This window comes from Aotus nancymaae, unplaced genomic scaffold (genome assembly GCF_030222135.1).
Source record: "Aotus nancymaae isolate 86718 unplaced genomic scaffold, 86718_ANA_hifiasm-v0.15.2.pri h1tg000015l_1, whole genome shotgun sequence".
Taxonomy (NCBI): Eukaryota; Metazoa; Chordata; class Mammalia; order Primates; family Aotidae; genus Aotus; species Aotus nancymaae.
This window is the reverse complement of record NW_026988427.1, coordinates 11674624-11689589: the sequence shown is the minus strand read 5'-3', so window position 1 is coordinate 11689589 and position 14966 is coordinate 11674624.

Below are 14966 nucleotides of genomic sequence, written 5' to 3'. Positions count from 1 at the left end.
TTACTTTGAATGAAGTCTGATTTATCAGTTTCCTTTTTCACGGGTTGTGCTTTTGCTGTTGTATCTAAGAAATCTTTGCATAAGCCAAGGACACAGAGGCTTCAGTTCCTGAATTTTAACAACCTCAGAAAGCTGTTGTCACCGGGCGCAGTGGCTCACGCCTGTAATCCCAGCACTTTGGGAGGCTGAGGTGGGGGGGTCACTGGAGCCCAGGAGTTTGAGACCAGCTTGGGAATCATAAGGAGACCCTGTCTCTCCAAAAAAAAAAAAAACCTAACCAGGCATGTTGGTGCATACCTGTAATCCCAGCTACTCAGGAGGCAGAGGTGGGAGGATCTCTTGAGCCTGGGAGGTTGAGGCTGCAGTGAGCTGTGATCGCCCCACTGCACTCCAGCCTGGGCAATCGTGCAAGACCCTATCTCAAACAAGCAAAAAGCTATTGTCATAGGCCAGGCCTGGTGGCTCACGCCTGTAATCCCAGCACTTTGGGAAGCCAAGGGCTGGTGGATCACTTGAGTTCAGGTGTTCAAGACCAGCCTGGCCAAGAGAGAAAAATCCCATTTCTATTAAAAATACAAAAATTAGCCGGGCGTGGTGGCAGGCACATGTATCCCAGCTACTCAGTAAGCTCAGGTGAGCGAATTGCTTGAACCCAGGAGATGGATGTTACAGTGAGCCGAGACCGCACCACTGCACTCCAGCCTGGGTGATAGAGTGAGATTCCGTCTCAAAAAAAAAAAAGCTATTGTCGTAAAATAACTCATCTATTTGCTGTTACCTACACTGTGATTCAAAGGCAAGTTCTCCTCCCGTCTGTAATCCCCTTTCTGTGACCTAAATGAGGATCTGAGGTTACTCAAGGGTGGGAATTAGTTAGTTGAAGAAAAAACACTCACCTTTTTGTAGCCAAAGAGAGCCTTCTATATCCGTATGGATGATCTCCAAAAAAGATTGTTAATTTTAAAAAGCAAGGAGCACAACCTTGTGAATTGAATGCCTCATCTGTAAAAGGAAGCAGAAGGGAGCTGCCTATTTTGCTTATATGCGTAAAAAATTTCTGGAGGAGACAAAAGAAACCAGCTGAACAGTGAGGCCTCTGCAGAGGAGACCTGAATGCCTCAGGGACTGGAGTGGGAGTCCAGTCTTCACTTCTGGGTGCCATGGAATTTCACTTTCTAGTGCACATAGTTATTACCCAGTCAAAACCAACTCGGCTGAGACTAACCTGTAATCAGAAACCTCCCTGACACTTGATGCTGTTCGTAGCTCACAAGACAGCACACCTGTTTCTTCTGTATCACAAACTCCTGTCCCAGGGAAGGCTGTTCAGGATGTCAAAGCAGAAGCTTTATCGGAAAGTTGTCTTGGGAGGAGTGTGGTGGCTCATGCCTGTAGTCTCAACACTTTGGGAGGCTGATGCAGGAGGACTGCTTGAGCCTGGGAAGTGGAGGCTGCAGTGAGTTGTGATGGCACCGTTGCACTCCAGCCTGGGTGACAGAACAAGACCCCATCTCAATACAAACAAACTAAAATTGTCTTATTGAGAAATGAAAATGCAGAGACTTGTAACCAAGTGCTCACAGCAACTTTATTCTAGCCCCAAATTGTTGTGTATCTAAGAAATCTTTGAAAAAAAAACCTCAAATGTCCATCGACAGTCATGAATGTGTGAACAAACTGCAGTCTCTCCATACAACAGAGTACGATTCTGCTATCACATGACAGACATCAGGCCAGCAAGGAAAGGCTGCATCTCATATAATTTGTATGGAATTCTAGAACAAGCACAACTGTTCTACAGTACTTTTTTTTTCTTTGAGACAGGGTCTCACTCTGTCACCCAGGCTAGAGGGCAGTGACACCAGCAGCCTCGGCCTCCAGAGTGATTGGGACTACAGACACACACCACCATGCCAGGTTAATTTTTTTATTTTTAGTAGAGACGAGTTCTCTCTGTTGCCCAGACTGGTCTCAAACTCTTGGGCTGAAACAATCCTCCTACCTCGGCCTCCCAAAGTGCTGAGAGGACAGGTCTGAGCTGCTGTGCCCAGCCTCCGGTCCTTTCTCAATCCCTGAATCAATGATGACTATACAGAGATTCATCATATTATATTTATTATATTATTCTCTCTACTTGTGTGTATGTGTGAATTCTGCAGGAGCTTTTCATAATGAAAAATGTCAAACTTCAAAAACAGTCACCTGGCTGAGCGTGGAGGGCACGGGGCAGCCTGAGTGCTCTCGGAGGCTCCCCAGGCAGGAGCAGGCCGGGCGGCGTCCCTTCTGCTGAGCGCTTGCCTTTCCACTACCAGGTGCCCCCTCACCAGCCTGAGAACTTAAATTTTCTCTAAAGATAAATCTTTCATCCTAGACAGAGCAAATCAGGCAAGAGAAAGAAATAAAAGGCATCTAAATTGGAAAAGAAGTCAAATTATCCCCATTTGCTGATGATACGATCATATATCTAGAAAGCCTTCCAGCAAAAAACTCTTAAATGAGATGTATGCAGTTAAGCTGCAGAATACAAAATCAACTACACAAATCAGTGACATTTCTGTACATCAGTAATGATCCAGCTAAGAAAGAAATCAAGGCAATCCCATTTATAATAGCTACAAAAAATAAAATAAAATGCCAAGGAGTAAGTTTAAGAAAGTGAAAGATCTCTACAAGGAAAACCACCAAACACTGATGAAAGAAATTGTAGATCACACAAACAAATGGAAAAAATCCCAGGCTTATGGATTAGAAGAATTAATACTGTTAAAATGTCCATGTTGGTTGGGCATGGTGCCTCATGCCTATAATCCCAGATACTTGAGAGTCTGAGGCAGAAGGATGGCTTGACCCTAGGAGTTTGAGACCAGCCTGGGCAACACAGCAAGACATCATCTCTAAAAAATACATATATATATTTTTTAATTAGCCAGGCACTTTGGCATGCTCCTGTAATCCCAGCTAGTCAGGAGGCTGAGGCAGAAGAATCACTTGAGCCCAGGGATTTGAAGCTGCAGTGAGCTATGATTGTGCCACTGCACTCCAGCCTGGGTGACAGAACAAGGCCCTACCTCTTAAAAAAAAAAAAAAAAAAAAAAAAAAAAAAAAAGATTATTCAGGTTTTTTCACTTGGGAGACCGGGTTTCAATTCCCCGACAAAAAAAAAAAAAAAGAAAAGAAAAAACTGTCCAAAGTAATTGCCCCATATTCAATGCAGTCTGTCAGATACTACCAATGTCATTTTTCACACAATTAGAAAAAAAAAATCCTAAATTCATTAAATCCAAAAAGAGCCCAGATAGCCAGAGTGGAAAGAATGAAGAAAAAAAAGAACAAAGCTGGAAGTAGCACATTATCTGACTTTAAATTATACAACCAAAACAGCATGGTACTGGTCTAAACATAGACACAGAGATCAACAGAGCAGAATAGAAAACCCAGAAATAAAACCGCATATTTGCAGCCAGCTGATCTTTAGCAAAGCGAACAAAAACATACTTTGGGAAATAAACATTCTTTTCAATAATCCCAGTACTTTGGGAGGCCAACTCAGGTGGATTACATGAGGCCAGGAATTCAAGACCAACATGGTGAAACCCTGTCTCTACTATTAATGGTCAAAACCGCAATTACTTTTTCACCAACCTAATAAAAATTAGCCAGGCATGGAGGGGCACACCTGTAATCCCAGCTACTATGGTGGTTGTGGCATGAGAATCGATTGGACCATAGAGGTGGAGGTTACAGTGAGCTGAGGTTGCACACTGCACCCCATCCTGCATGGCAGAGTGAGAATCTATCTAGAGAGAGAGAGAGAGAAGACAGAAAGAAAAGAAAGAAAGAAAGAAGAAAGAAAGAAAGAAAGAAAGAGGGAGAAGAAGAAATATGCCAAATCTCAACGACAGGAAAGCTGGGGGTGCAGAGCCAGCAGAGACCTTAGAGATCATCTCTTTCACCATCTCATTTTGTTGATGTGAAAACAGGCTCAGACATGGGAGTGGCTGGCCTGTGGTCACAGAGCAGGTCCCCAAACTGTCCAGGGCCCAGGTTGGCACAACCTCTAGGTATGTGCAACGGAATCCGAATGGATTTCCAAGTTGGCAAAGTTGGGGCTAACCCGATTTCTCCTCCTGGATGCATCAGAACAACCAGCCAAGTAGCCCCAGAAGATCATTCCTTTCTCTAGCCTAAAGTGACACAGGATGGTCCCACTTGTAAAAGCCGCCAGACTCTCCCTTTGCAGTTTTGACTCTGCCTTAAGACCTTGCTAGGGGTGAACTGCGTCCCCTGAAAACTCATGTCTCAGAACTCAAACCCTCAGTACATCAAAATGTCACTGTATATGGTATAGGGCATTGAAAGAGGTGATTACACTAAAATGAGGTCACTGGGGTGGGTCCCAATCCAGTCTGACTGGCGTCCTCATGAGAAGAGGGAATGTGCATGTGCACAGACAAAAGACCATATCAGACACAGTGAGAACGTAGCCACCTGCAAGCCAAAAAGGGAAGGCTCAGCAGAAACCAAGCCTTCGCGTGCCTTGATCTTGTAATTGCAGCCTCCAGACCTGGGAGAAAACGACCATACATCGTTGAAGCCCCAGGCTATGCTATTTTGTTCTGGCAGCCCCGGGAAACTCCTGCAGATGTTTTCACAGATGCCTCTGGCACTCCCAGGCCCATGCCCAGGGTGAACCCTCAAGGAAACCCAATCCCAGCACAACCTCCCAGTCACAGGTGAAGGCTGCCTGGCTGGCTGCTGCCCACACAGCCTTACAGCTCACAGGGAGCTGGGTCTGAAGCCCCATCTGCTCAGGGACTGCCTTCTCCAGAAAGCCTACTTGAGCCCCCAGAGGGAAGACAATCCCTGCCACACACCCAACTCCTTCAGCACCTTCTGAGCTCCAGCCTCACCCCATCCAGGACACAGTGTGACATTCAGGTGGGTTTTGGGAAACCAATGAGCACACGGGCTGTCTCCGTGCTCAGACCAAGTCTGAGAGGGGATGGCCTTGATGGTGGTCCCCAGTAGCTGGCCCATCCAGGGAGGTGGCATCTAGGGCACAGTAGGGGCTACCAGGGAGACAGTACCAACCCCATCCCTGGCAGAGGAACGGTCCAGCAGAAAGGGGCAGTTCCTGCTCCTGCGAGGTAACAGTGGCACCGCCCAGCACTCACGGACGCCTAGCGAGTCTCCATGGAGCAGTTGCAAGAAGGTGCAGTGGACCCCTGGCTTCAGGCCAGCCGCTGAGGCTCCAGGTCCTCTCCCAGGGCGAGCTGCTGGTGAGCTGGGCTGGCGTCAGTCTGGGGGACTCCCTCGAGAGGACTTGCAGGCTTGGGAGGTTTCTGGATGCAACCAGGGAATGCGTTGCTGCTGCCAAAGGATGCTCCCTGCTCCGCTGCATCCCAGAGGCAATTCCTTCAACACCTGTTAGAAACTTTCCAGTTAATGAGCCCTGGAGGGAACCACAGCTCTGGGAAGGAGAGGCCGCTGCTTCCAAGGCAGGAGATGAGGAGGAGGAGCAGGTCCAGAGCGACCTGTGCTGGCTCCTGGGAGTCGCAGAGATGGGGCTGAGCGCGGGCTCTTTCTGAACACAAACCAGAAGCCCAGGCTGCAGCAAACGAGCCACTATCCAGGCTTGTCTCCTTCCTGCCGCAGCTTGGGGTACGCACCAGCCTTGCCCAGCCTCTTGCTGGGCCCCTGCATCTCCCACGTCCGCCTTTCCCTTCCGGCCCCATGTGCCCTGGAGGCGCCTCTGCCACTCTCCCAGGGCGGAGGCCCCTCTCCAACGCAAAGCACCATCCACCATTGTCTGCTGGTGCGGTCTTGGTCTTACCTCGTTCCTCACCCCCACCTGTCCCCACTGGGGAGCAGGATCTTTCCATTTAGTTTCCTTCATGCTGTGTCCCCTGTGCCTGGAACTAAGCTGCCTTGGCATGGAGTTACATTCAGTGTGTTTCTTCAGCTCGTACCTAGTGTTAGTCTGTGCGTTAATCGCTCTAAGCCTCCTCACCAACCTGCAGGAAAGGCGCTGCTCTCATCCATTCTACAGACTAGGAACTGGGGCCTCCAGGGGTTGTGTAACTTGCACCCTGACAGCCAGCACAGGAGCTGGCCCGCCCGGGTGGCCCTTGCAGAGGGCCAGCACACGACGCAGTGGCCCTCCTGCAGACTCAAGCGCTCATCGACAGAACTTTTCTCTCCTTAGATTTTAAAAGACAGCTGTGGAAAAATAAAGGTCAGTGCCCTCATCTCTTCAAACACCAGAACTTCGCACAACACACACAAAACACAGCAGCACACACTGGCGCCTCCGCAGACACACACCCCTGAGTGGAGGTGCCGTGTTGACCATAAACTGAATCACGTGACTGATCATCATGCACTGTCAGTTTTTAAACTCATCTCCCGGCAGGGTCTCCATTCTGGCAGTTTTGGATCGGAGGACTTCCGTTACTCACCTCCCAGATTCAGTTACCTGAATTCCAGGCCCTCCCAGGGCTGCATTACAGCATTACGTAAACACTAAGTATTTTACAATGCAACTGTCACCTGAGCTGTTCCCTGGGAAACACTATCTCATTGTTGTGTTTGGGGGTTTGTTTCTGTAACAGCTTTATTTGGGTGTAATTCAGTACAGTAAAATCCACTCATTGTAAGTATACGGTTCGATGATTTTCACTCACTGCATAGAGTTCTGCAACCATCACCACAATCTGCTTTTAGAATACTTCCCTTGCCATAAGGATTTCTTGCATGCCCGTCTGCAGCCAACCCCAGCTCTTGTCCTCAGGCCCAGACAACCAGTGATCTACTTTCTGTCCCTATAGTTGTACCTTTTCTGCAGAATTAGTAGGTTGCAAGTTTCACTTTCCTATGCCACATAGTTAAACACAGGATTACTATTTATCATTCCACTCCTAGGTATATAGGCAAGAGAACTGAAAATGTGTTCATGTAAAAAGTTGTACAGCAAATACATACAGTATCATTATTTATCACAGCAAAAAAAAAAAAAAAAAAAAAAAAAGGTGGAAACAAAGGCAAAGCAAGGCGGCTCACACCTGTAATCCCAGCACCCTGGAGGCTACGGTGGGTGGACTGCTTGAGGCCAAAGCTCACACCTGTAATCCCAGCACTCTGGAGGCTACGGTGGGTGGACTGCTTGAGGCCAAAGCTCACACCTGTAATCCCAGCACTCTGGAGGCTACGGTGGGTGGACTGCTTGAGGCCAAAGCTCACACCTGTAATCCCAGCACTCTGGAGGCTACGGTGGGTGGATTGCTTGAGGCCAAGAGTTCCAGACCAGCCTGGGTAACATAAGAAACCCATCTCTACAAAAAACACAAAAATTAGCCAGGCGTGGTGGTATGCACCTATGGTCCCAGCTACCTGAGAAGCTGAGGTTGGAGGATCACTTGAACCCAGGAGGCAGAGGTTGCAGTGAGCTATGACAGCACTACTGTGCTCCTGCCTGGGCAACAGAGTGAGAACCTGTTCCAAAAAAATAAATAAGAAGTGGAAGCAACATAAATGTTCATCCATTAATAGATAAACAAAACATGATATAGTCACACAATGCAAAATTCTATTTATTTATCTACTTATTTGGAAACAGAGATTCACTCTGTCACCGAGGTTGTGTGCACCGGTGGGATTACAGCTAACCTCAGCCCTGTTCTCCCAGGTCCAAGCAATGCTCCCGCCTCAGCCTCCTGAGCAGGCGGGACTACAAGCACGCATTACCATGCCCAGCTAACTTTTAAAAATTTGTTTGTAGAGACATGGACTTACTATGCTGCCCAGGCTGGTCTCCAACTCCTGTCCTCAAGCAATGCTCCTGCCTTAGCCTACAAAAGCACTGGGATTACAGGGGTGAGCCACCATGCCTGGCCTATTTGAAATTTTTAATTGAAAGGTAAAAATGGGTCGGGTGTGGTGTTGCACACCTTTAATCCCAGCACTTTGGGAGGCCGAGGTGGGTGGATCACAAGGTAAAGAGATGGAGACCATCCTGGTCAACATGGTGAAACGCTGTCGCTACTAAAAATACAAAAATTAGCTGTGTGTGGTGGCACGAGCCTGCAGTCCCAGTTATTTGGGAAGCTGAGGCAGGAGAATTGCTTGAACCAGGGAGGCAGAGGTTGAAGTGAGCTGAGGTGGCACCACTGCACGCCAGCCTGGTGACAGAGAGAAACTCTATCTCAAAAAAAAAAAAGCAAAAATGAACAAAAAATTTGGGCCCACAAAGACAGTTATTTGATTCTTACCAAAGGAAGCAGCTGAGACCACAGGCCTGTGCCACCATGCTCAGCTATTTTTTGTATTTTTAATAGAGGTGGGATTTCGCCACATTGGCCAGGCTTGTCTTGAACTCCTGAACTCAAGTGATCCACCTGCCTCAGCCTCCAAAATTGCTGGGATTACAGGCATGAGCCACTGCACATAGCCTTTTTTCTTTCGTTCCTTCTCTCTCTCTCTTTCTCCTCCCTCCCTTCCTTCCTCCCTTCCTCCCTTCCTCCCTCCCTCCCTCCCTCCCTTCCTTCCTTCCTTCCTTCCCTCTCTCTCTTTCTTTCACAGGGTCTTGCTTGCTCTGTGGCCCAGGCCGTAGTGAGACTCTTCTTACTGCAGGGTCAATCTCCTGAGCCCAAGCCATCCTCCCACCTCAGCCTTCTGAGGATTTTTTTGTGGAGATGGGGGTTTCATCTGAGGATTTTTTTGTGGAGATGGGGGTTTGAGGCTGATCTCAAACTCATGAATTCAAGTGATCCACCGGCCTCAGCCTCCCAAAGTGCTGGGATATAGGTATGGGTCACTACACCAGGCCAATTCTTTCATTTTTTTAAGTTTTTTGTTTGTTCCTGTTTATTTGTTTTTAATGGACAAAATATTTAAAGAGACACTTCACAGAGGAAGATAAACAATTGGCTCATAAACACATGCTCATGATCATTCCTCATCAGCTAAATGCAAATTTAAACCATAAGAGCCACGAGAATGTCCAGAAGTTAAAAAATATTATTAAGTGGACGGTACCAAATGTTGCCAGAAACGTAGCACCCATAAGGCTTGCACATTGTCGATGGGAGGAAAGTAACCTAAATGTCCAATAGCAGTGGCTGCTTAATCTAGAGTTTTTCCAGATAATGGAACAATAAAAATGGTGTTTTATCTAACGAAAGAGACTACTTCCTCTGTCGTTTCCACTCCAATTTCTCTAGATCCAGAAGCTCCAGCTCCACACCGGAACCCATGGCCTCCACCTTCTCTCGAATGTCTCCTCTCTCAGAAGATGGTGCGAGTGGGCCCTGCTGTTCAATCCCCATGCCCACGGTGAACCCCAGACCTCTGTCTACAGTCCTGCCAGATCCTTCCTGAGGACTCCCATGCCCACTTATGCTGCACATCGGGCATGAAAACGTCCTCTTCCTCTCTCTCCTTCACCGTCTTTCCTCTTTCTAGACAGGATCTTGCTCTCTCTTCCAGGCTAAAGTGCAGGGCTGCAATCGTAGCTTAGTGCAGACTCCACCTCCTGGGCTCCATACTTCCCCCCGCCTCAGCCTTCCAAGTGCTGGAACGTCCTTTCCTTGTGTGCTCATGCCCATTAGTCAAGCTCAAAGGGACGCATGGAGGAAGCTCAGAATTATCATGAGAAATAAAATGCAGCCCTGTGTGGTGCCTCATTATGATGGCAGAGAGAGCCTGAGCAGGTCTCCCTAGTGTCGTGGTTATCATGTTCACCCCACAGTGAAAGGTCCCCGGTTCAAAACCAGGTGGAAACAGCTCCTTCTACTTTTCACCTGATTACTTCAAATTTATTACATTGAGAACACCCCACCGCTATCTCCACCTGATTAAGGAGAAAAGAGTATCCAGGGTATTGATACTTTTGCCTTTCCACTCAACCATCCGCACCTGGGAAAAACTGAACCCACATCACTTGCTGTGGACACGGGCTCCCAAAACTCCACACAAACCCCGTTCACTGGATGGCAGCACACTGCCAAATGGAATCTCCAGTCCCTATCAAGGGTGGGGCCCAAAGCGAGTTCAAATGAATCCTTCTTTTGTAACCCATGAGGGGACAAAACGGAGAAATCACAACCCCAAGCTGGCAGCGGTGGGATTCAAACACACCCCCGAAGAGACTGGAGCCTTAATCCAAGGCCTTAGAGAGCTGGGCCACACTACCTTTCTCCTGGGGTCCATTTACATCTTTTCCTGCCTTATAGAGCATCCCCAGGGTCCCTGAGCCAACAAGGCATTAAGGCGAATCCACAGGGCATCGCCTCCAGGCCCCTTCCGGCAGAATTCGCTGGGCCAGAGGCATCCTCTGGGAAACGGCTCCACCAGCGCCCTGGCAGAGAAGGACCTGCTTTGGGGGTCACTCAGAGAGTCACCCACATCGGCCCTCTTTGCTGAGCTGGCGTGAGAGGAGGGGCAGCCAGATTTTCATTTGCAATGACCTCATGGATGGAGACACATTGCATTTTAATCTTCACAATGTGTTGACCACCAAAGCACACTGCACAGTGTCAAGAGGAGGACACATAGCTGGGTGTCAGGCTGAGAATTAGTGATCAGGCTACACTTAAAAGTATTCAAATTGTCTGACAGCAGGAACTGCAACAGTCCAAAGATGACCTTCACCAATTCCCTTTTATCTTTCTTTTCTAATAATAACTTCCTTTTTTGCTTGTTATCAGACTTGGCAGGGAAGGACTGAGCCATTGGAAATTGTATTACAATGAAGTGTCAAACTCACTACAGAGTTCACTGCAGAAAAGACTCAGATCCTAACGCGCCGTCTGGTTTTGTACACAAGCAGTAGATACCAATTGTGTCTATCATAGCTCAGTGCAACCTCTGCCTCCCACGTTCAAGTGACTCTCCTGCCTCAGCCTCCAGAGTAGTTGGGATTACAGGTGTGCACCACCACGCCCAGCTAACTTTTTGTATTTTTAGTAGATATGGGATTTCACTATGTTGGCCAGGCTGGTCTCAAACTCATGACCTCAAGTGATCCACCAACCTCGGCTTCCCAAAATGCTGGGATTACAGGCATACACCAGCATGCTCAGCCAATTTATGAATAATTTCAAATGAGAAGTTTATTTTGTGCGTTTAGACTGGGAGTAATCATTCAGTGAAAACTGCAATGTGGTTTATGGGGATGAACCATCCTGGCATTATAGTTGGCCTCTTCTTGAGGTGGGTACAGCCTGGCAATAGGCCAGAGACGGCCATGGAAACCGTGTCAGGACCTAGTCATGCCCACCTGCATTCTGCCACCACAGTCTAGTAACAGTGAAATCCCACATTTCTGTCCCCATGCTCTCTGAGAGTGCCTGCTGCTGCTGATACACTTACAAACATGAGCACAATCATTGCTGTAATCGTTTCCAGCCACAAGTGTCCATAGTTATAAAAAAAGACAACTGTTAGCATGCATTGAATTGATAAAGTAAAAAAGGAGAGGGAAAATCTGCACATTCATTCTCTCAGCATCCCATTGTCATATTTTTTATTTTTGCTTAACTTGAGCATACCCTGAGAATTTCCCAATTAAAGAAAAATCGTAACTTAGGTTGGCAGCGACAGCTAGACGTTCAGAAACGTGTCCCAGTAACCACACTGGCCTGGATTTACAAGTTCTCCTTCAGTCGGTGCTGCTGCTGGTTTTCCACCTTTAAACCATGGACCCTCTTTGGAGAGAACCTTCATCAAAACACGCTTTTTTTTTCCTGATAAGAAAAATGCATTTTTTGGACGGGAGCAGTGGCTCACGGCTGTAATCCCAGAACTTTGGGAGGCCAAGGTGGGCGGATCAAGAGCTCAAGAGATTGAGACCATCCTGGCCAACATGATAAAACCCCGTCTCTACTAAAAAATACAAAAATTAGCTGGGCATGGTGGCACGCACCTGTAGGCCCAGCTACTTGGGAGGCTGAGGCAGGAGAATTGCTTGAACCTAGGGGTGGAGATTGCAGTGAGCCGAGATTGATTGAGCCACTGCACTGCAGCCTGGCGCCTGAGCGAGACTCTATCTCAAGATAGATAGATAGATAGATGAAAAACGCATTTTTAAAAAACAGCAAAATCTAGGAAAATCTATCAAAATAAAAAAAAACACCCTAAAACCCCACAACTCAGAGGTAAACATGCACATTTAGTGCACAAATCTCCTTTGTTTTCTGTTGGGATTTTCCTTAGTTGGGATTTTACTACAAACACTTACACTTTCACAACTTTGCACGTTCTGTGTCATGAAATCTTCCCAGATCTCATTTGAATAGCTCAAATTTCAGAAGACGAAAGGAGGCTGATTTCTATTTTGGGGGCCCTGACATTGGGAGATTCCACAAAGGAATAAGCAGTGCTGGGGTGGAATAAACGGGGATAGTTGCTGCATCCCAGCGCCGATATTTCATTCATTATGGTAAAGAGTATGCGTCTGTATATAGCTGCCTGTTTGCTCCTAATTCAGTGTGTGTTTTACAGGCCTCATGAGCAGGCAGAGGTGGCCTCAGCTGCGTGTTTTTATGACATGACCTTCCACTCAGTCACTACCCTCTCTACCCCTCACTGAGCTCCCCAGTGTGGACTAGGAAATGAGCCTGTAAAACCACACAGATTCATGAGCGGACAGCAGTCCCCACCATCAGGAGGGCACCTAGCATCTTCCCATCTCACCCAAGAGGAGTATTAACTTCTTACAAGAGTACACCAATTTGGAATCTGGGATCTTTAAAACTTAAAAAAATCCAAACCATCTTTTTACTTTGAAACAATTATAGATTCACAGAAAGTGGGAGCGATGGCTCATGCCTGTAATCCTAACACTTTGGGAGGCCGAGCTGGGTGAATTACTTGAGGTCAGGACTTGGAGACCAGCCTGGTCAACATGGCAAAATGGCATCTCTCCTAAAAATACAAAAAATTACCTGGGTGTGGTGGTGTGTGCCCGTAATTCCAGCTACTAGGGAGGCCGAGGCATGAGAACTGCTGAACCCAGGAGGCGGAGACTGCAGTGAGCCCCTGCTCTTTGGAGCCTGTTTGTCCCCACATATTTCTTGCCCTTCCCCTGATGGGCTGTTTTGCAGTGGGGTGGGGGGAATGGGTGAGGCGCTGATGACACTGCAGGCTGCCTTTCCTTTGCTCTCACTCCACAGAAGATGAGAGATCAGAATAAACAGGTAAGGCAGGCAGCTGCTCCCTCCCAGTCTGTGTCGGGTGGCACCCGGGGCAGCAGCAGCACCCTGCCTGCAGCTCCAGGCCTTGTGGGATTGGTCTGCCACGCTGATTATGTTTCTTCCAGGTGCTCCTACCCCAGGGATTCCAGGAACACCCCCTTCTCCTCTCGTCAGTCAAGTCTGGGGATGCTAGTGGCTTCAGGCTGTTGCCAAATCTTGGGGTTTCCTCAACACCCTGTCTTGATTCTCAGCCACTTCATCACTTGTGTCATCGATTCTCTGCATTAAATGGTCTCTATATTAAGCACTGAAAGTTTCCGTTTTCCTGCTTAGAACGTTTCTGACACAGGGTGCCTTCGTAAAAATCAGACGTTATCAACGTATCCTTGTCATGAATAGGTTGCCTTCATAAATTTTATGTCTTCAACCAGAACAGCCAAAGTGTTTGTTTCTCCAATTCAGGAATTCTAACCTGAGCACTCTTAACATTTGGGGCTAGATACGTCTTTGGTGTAGGACACTGTCCTGTATACAATATTTAGCAGTATCCCTGGTGTGTGCCCGGTAGACGCCAGCACCATCCCCTTCTCAGGTTGTGACCAGCAGTATCCCTGGTGTGTGCCCGGTAGATGCCAGCACCATCCCCTTCTCAGGTTGTGATTAGCAGTATCCCTGGTGTGTGCCCGGTAGACGCCAGCACCATCCCCTTCTCAGGTTGTGACCAGCAGTATCCCTGGTGTGTGCCCGGTAGATGCCAGCACCATCCCCTTCTCAGGTTGTGATTATCAGTATCCCTGGTGTGTGCCCGGTAGATGCCAGCACCATCCCCTTCTCAGGTTGTGATTAGCAGTATCCCTGGTGTGTGCCCGGTAGACGCCAGCACCATCCCCTTCTCAGGTTGTGATCATGAAAAATGTCTCGGATGTTGCCAAATGTCTTCCACAGGGATGAGAGTAGGATAAAATGAACTCTTGCTGACAATCACTGCTCTAATAAAAAAGCTGATTTAAAAAACATCATGGTTATTTCTTTTTCCTTTTCTAAACAATGATTTGTATTTGAATTAATCCTCGCCTGATGTGTTTCAGTATAATTATCATGCTCTGGATCAATACGGATGGCTGCAGCCAATCACACAGATAATTTTAGTTTTTTAGTCTATACCTTCAGTCACTTGCCAATACAAAATGTCCACCCTGCATGAATGAAATGTCACATATCCCACCACAAAGACGTTTCTGAGGCATTCCAACCCACGTGCTGCCACGTGAATATCTTGCTATGCCCATTCATTGACTTCATTCAAATTTACTGAGCATTTATAAAGTGTTAGGCTCATTTCTAAGCACTCAAAAGAGCAACTTAAGAAAGACAACAGTAGAGTTTCCAGTCCACGTAACTGGGCACAATAGCAGGATATCCACAGCCACATGGGAAAAGACTGTGTGCTTTTGGGAATAAAAGGCAATCATTTTCTCAACTCCTATGTAAATTGGTGGAGACTTTCTCTTAAAAGGATGTGGCATTACATGCCTCTGATCCATGCCTCAGGCAATTAGGGTGGACTTGGTCCCACACTGGACCATGGAAAAACAGGGCAACCCATTATGGCCACCTGGATTTGGAATAATGAGATTGTTGTCCTATGGGAACTATGTATATATCTCGCAATGCAAATCCAGCCACCTGACTCCCTCTGCTTTCACTTCCCTGGTCAAAGTCGTGGTTTTTTATTTTCTACTTCTCCCCTTCTGTGGAAGTAACCCTCTTATTGTA